The 5575-nt window shown below is 40.7% G+C and overlaps 1 protein-coding gene across 1 annotated transcript in view; it reads left to right on the top strand.

Annotated features, from left to right (window-relative positions):
• Positions 1 to 200: 200 nt before the first annotated feature.
• The window catches only part of LOC123503320 (carboxypeptidase B-like), a 32317-nt gene continuing 26942 nt past the window's right edge, over positions 201 to 5575 (top strand). The window contains exon 1 of the mRNA XM_045253001.1: positions 201 to 292. The gene's annotated coding sequence lies outside the window, so the exon portion shown is untranslated. The remainder of the gene's footprint in view (positions 293 to 5575) is intronic.

Below are 5575 nucleotides of genomic sequence, written 5' to 3'. Positions count from 1 at the left end.
GCATACACACACAGCACCTCGTTTTCTTAGAGACAAACTACAGAATAGCGGAAACTGGTGAAGAATCCTATCCACGTCATTAGCTTCATGTTGAGTTGGATAATCAGGGACGGGAAACACGTCAGGGTAGCTTCGTTTTCCTGCTGGGCCCGCCTGAAGCCCACTCCAAGCATGGGGCAAGGAGGGAGCGTGGTAGAGGGAGAATGAGAGAGGGAGGGACGGCGCAGCATGAGGTTGGGAGGGAAGTCGCTGGAGAACGTCAGTCGAAGGCCAGCTGCCTCTCCGAGTGAAGGTATGTTGCCACTCTCTCTCTCTCTCTCTCTCTCTCTCTCTCTCTCTCTCTCTGCTGGTTTGTCTCAGTGATGTGTTTGTTTCTTTACAGCCTAACTTTTATTTTTGTTCCTTTCTCACTCTACTTCACTTTTGCCTCTTAACTAATTTTGTGTGCATGTGCTTTATATTCTATGTTGCTGCTGTGTTGCAAGAGAGAGAGAGAGAGAGAGAGAGAGAGAGAGAGAGAGAGAGAGAGAGAGAGAGAGAGACTGACTAAACTTTCTTTTTCACTTTCGCTGTTTGCTTCACTCTAACGGTACCCGCGTGGCTTTGTTTGTTAGAGAGAGAGAGAGAGAGAGAGAGAGTGTGTGTGTGTGTGTGTGTGTGTGTGTGTGTGTAAGCGTGCGTGATACTATTATCTTATCTAGTTAGCAAAGTACAGACAGTTTGATGAGAAGAGGTCGAATCGTATATCCTTCTCTTTCTCTTCTCCTCCTCTCCTTCATCTTTGCTTACATCCTTCTCTTTCTCTTATCTCCTTCATCTTCGCTTACATCCTTCTCTTTCTCTTCTCTCCTTCATCTTCGTTTACATCCTTCTCTTTCTCTTCTCTCCTTCATCTTCGTTTACATCCTTCTCTTTCTCCTCCTCTCCTTCATCTTCGCTTACATATCACTGCCTTACTATTTTTTCCGTCTATTTCCACCAGTCATCATTACCCAAAGCAAAAACTGATTCATCCACTTCCAATGATTCAGTAACCTCTTGCGGTCTTAGTAACATAACCGACCCTCGTGTTTGCTCATCATTTTAACAGTTACGAACACTTGTAGCAGAGAGTACCAAAAATTTCAATGTTTGTCTAGTTTTTCTCTTTGTTGTGTTATGTATAGAGAGAGAGGATGGGGAAGTGGAAGAGGAGGATCGGAAGAGCAGGAGGAGGAGGAGGAGGAGGAGGAGGTGCAGGTTATGATGGGAGGTTAAATTGAGTGTCCAAGTTTATTTTGATTTGATGTTTTGCGCCAATACGCGACTCTTTTGTTGGCGCAAGTTGTTTCTTTCTTTCGTTTTCGCGTCTATCTCTTTTAGTCCAAATAGCGAAAATAGAGTATATAATTTCTACACGTATTTTCTTTACTCGTCATCTGTTGAGTATATAACTGTTACTAACTTGCTCATAACTGCAGTAAATTTGTGTATTCTGATGTTGGTTAATTGATTTGTTGTTTTATGATAATTATTGGTTAAATTATTATTAATTATTATTATTATTATTATTATTATTAGTAGTAGTAGTAGTAGTAGTAGTAGTAGTAGAAGTAGCAGTGTTGTTGTTTTTATTAATAGTGTATCGTTTTTAATTGCTAGTTACTATTTTTTCAGTAGTAGTAGTAGTAGTAGTAGTAGTAGTAGTAATAGTAGTAGTAGTATTGTTGCTTTTATTATTAGTGTATATTTTTCGTTTTAATTGCTAGTTACTATTTTTCTGCACTTTTGTCTCGTGTATTTTCTTCCTTTTTCTTTTATTTCGCGTCATGTTTTGGTGGAGGTGGATAGTTAATTTTTTCTATCACTGCTACAATATATATTTTTTTTCTGCGTGCTAGTTTGTGGGATTTTACAATTTTTTTTTTTCTCTCCCATTTTTCATTTCGTGTTTTTCAGTGTGATTTATCTCGGCGTTAGGAAGTACGTGGGTGTGTTGCTGGGCTGGGATGCGTGACGAGTAGTAATGATGATGATGAGGCGTTATTTGTGCTAAGTCTCACACACACACACACACACACACACACTCTCTCTCTCTCTCTCTCTCTCTCTCTCTCTCTCTCTCTCTCTCTCTCTTAATTCTCCTCTCCCTCTCCCATCTCCCCTCTCCCATCTCTCACTCCCCTCTCCCATCTCCCACTCCCCTCTCACCTCTCCCCTCTATATGGTATGCAAAAGAGAGAGAGAGAGAGAGAGAGAGAGAGAGAGAGAGAATGTACAAGTGTTTCAAAGGCCGTCATGTGTCTTTATAGGGTGTTGAAATGAATGAGAGGTGTTGCAGGGTGGGGAGGGGGAAGAGGAAGTGTTGACGTAACGAAATGGGAGCATCTATTGTGTTTTGGAAGTGTTGAGAGTGTTGCAGTATTGTTGAAGAGCATGTTAACCCCCTTCAGTACCATGACGCGCTTCCATATTCATTCTGCTTACTATTTGGTGACCTAAATAGCTTCAGAAACTTATGTGGGGGATTAAAAATAGTGAGAACTGTGGCCATTGATCTTCTTACCTCCATAAACCTTTCCTGATGTCAATAAAATGGTTTAATCGTGCACAAATTTCAAGGTAAAAATGTGTCTCAGTATTGAAGGGGGTTCAGTAGTGTTTCTGTGCAGTTGTGTTGATATGAGAGGATGTGTTGAGTAGTGAGGGGAAGTATTGAGGTGATGAATGGAAGGACCGTTTAGTGTTCGTGAGGTGTTGTGTTGAAATGAATGAAATTGCGTTGCAGGAGTGTTGAAATGTGAAAATAAAGAACCTAGAGAGAGAGAGAGAGAGAGAGAGAGAGAGAGAGAGAGAGTCGTAAAAGCATTCAGCTATTGAAGGGGAGAATCTAGTGTTTCAAGTGTTGTAGTGTTGCAATGAGTGAAATTAAGGTAGAAGTGTTGCAGTGTTGAATGGGGAAGGGTTTTTTTTTAATTCCTGTGGTGTTGCAGGTGTTGGAATTAGTAAAAATGTGTTGCAGTAGTGTTGCGGTGTTGAAGGGGAAGGTTCCGTGTGTTTGTGGGTTGTGGTATTGGTTTTGTAGGAGAAAAACTGTTTACGAGGTTTGTGGGAAGTCTGTTGTGTTTTGCTGTGTTTTGCTGTGTTGTTGTTGTTTTGTTGTGTGTGTTTGCTGCGTTTTTCTAGGGTGTTGAGTATTGAAATCCGTGTAAATGTGTCAGTGTGTGTTGCAGTGAGTGAGAATTGTGTTGCGGAGGAAGAGTGACCTGTCTGTTGTGTTGCCTTTTCTCGTTTTATATCTTACTGTTTGTTTTTTATTTATTTATTTAATCTTTTGTTGTTGGTCTAAATCTTGTGCTTTGCTTTTTGTGTTAACTTTTTTCTTTATCTTTTCACTTCCCTTCTTGTGTTCCTTTTTCTCTCTTTTTAGTGTTTTTGTTGTTGTTGTTGTTGTTGTTGTTGGTGGTGGTGGTGGTGGTGGTGGTGGTGGTGGTGGTGCTATTGATGTTACTGTTTTTATATACGTTTTTATTTATATTCAGTTTATTTTTCTTTAATTTGCATTGAAATGAACAAAATCGAGCTCCTCTTTTGAAGAATGATTAATTCAGGACAAGGTTCATTCTCTAACCTAACCTAACCTAACCTAACGAAACTTAACCTAACGTAACCTAATCCTAACTTAACCTAACCGAACCTAACCGAACCTAACGTAACCTAATCCTAACCTAACCTAACCTAACCTAACTTAACGAAACCTAACCTAACGTAACCTAATCCTAACCCGAACCTAACGTAACCTATTATAACCTTACTTGACAAGACTTTACATTACCTCACCTGACATTACCTAACCTTACCTTACCTTACCTTAGCATACCTCACCTTACCTTACCTTACCTTACCTAAGCTTATGAAACCTAACTAAGCTAATCTAACACAACTTGACCTAAGCTTTATTTTTGTCTCACGTAACCTTTCCAAGCTATCCTTAACCAAACCAAACCAGTTATGGAAACACTCTTGTAACTACTTAGCAAGCACTCAAACCCTGGCCTTGTATGTGTTAAGTAGAGCATTGGGGTCACTACGCTATTTCTGTGTGTGTGTGTGTGTGTGTGTGTGTGTGTGTGTGTGTGTGTGTGTGTGTGTGTGTGTTAATTTTATGAACATAAGATAGTTTGTATGTTTAAATGAACTTAATTAAGTCTGTGTAATCTGAATCTCTCTCTCTCTCTCTCTCTCTCTCTCTCTCTCTCTCTCTCTCTCTCTCTCTCTCTCTCTCTCTCTCTCTCTCTGTGCGTAGTTTATTTTCAACCCCACACCTCCCGACCCCGCCAATGTAGGTTATGCATGAATTATGTGGATACAATTTGCACACACACACACACACACACACACACATACACGCCCGGTAGCTCAGTGGTTAGAGCGCTGGCTTCACAAGCCAGAGGACCGGGGTTCGATTCCCCGGCCGGGTGGAGATATTTGGGTGTGTCTCCTTTCACGTATAGCCCCTGTTCACCTAGCAGTGAGTAGGTACGGGATGTAAATCGAGGAGTTGTGACCTTGTTGTTCCGGTGTGTGGTGTGTGCCTGGTCTCAGGCCTATCCGAAGATCGGAAATAATGAGCTCTGAGCTCGTTCCGTAGGGTAACGTCTGGCTGTCTCGTCAGAGACTGCAGCAGATCAAACAGTGAACACACACACACACACACACACACACAGCGGGTTGCCAGGGCTCGTGTTATTTATAGAGTAAATCAACACTTTTTATCACTTGAAGGAATGCATCGAGTTTTTTTTTTCTTTTTTTTTCTGTCCATCTGCTGCACCGTCTCAAGAGCAAATGACGTCACGCCTTGGAAGAGTAACGAGCCTAATTGATTAACACTGTAAGAGCTGAAGAGGAAATATTGAGTTGTGATGGGAGGCTGTAAGGAAAAAAAAGATGGTTAAGGATTTTCTTCTTTGGACCTGTGTCGCTTCCTTGGTCTCTCTTTCCTACTTCTTCTTTTTTATACCATGTGGGCTTTTCACGGGAATTTTTGGGCTAAAGGGGATACTTTTTGTGGTACCTCCTATCTCAAAGCCCACCCGCTAGGAAACCGTTGTCCCGAGTGAGGAAGCCCAAACTACACTCAGACCGTGGACAGAATTCGAACCTGTGAGCTTGGAGACCCCTCGGACCCCAAAGCACGCATGGTTCCACTGTACCGCGGCGGACTTAAATATGAACAGATAGTTATGTATATAGAAGACGATAACTGAAGGGGAAAAATGATGAATGAATGGAGTAACGGTGAAGAAATAGATAATTATTGCGGGATGCGGAAAAATAAATTATATTCCTCAAGCCAAGGAAAAAACATACAGGAAGATATTAAAGTAGAAAAGAATATATGAGTAAATAAATCTATGCATCAATTAGAGTATGTTATGAAAGCTGAAAGGATAAAAAAAAAAGAATGTTACGAGAAACTTTAAACAAATATTGACTGAAGAAAAAGTTAACAAAATGATCGCAATAACAGACGTGGCTGATTTTAAGACATGAAAAAAGAAGAAAAGACAATAAAGAACGTTGAAGAAACTGA

Source organism: Portunus trituberculatus, chromosome 13 (genome assembly GCF_017591435.1).
Source record: "Portunus trituberculatus isolate SZX2019 chromosome 13, ASM1759143v1, whole genome shotgun sequence".
Classification (NCBI taxonomy): Eukaryota; Metazoa; Arthropoda; class Malacostraca; order Decapoda; family Portunidae; genus Portunus; species Portunus trituberculatus.
Note: the sequence above shows the minus strand (reverse complement) of the source record. Positions and strands in the feature narration are given on the sequence as shown.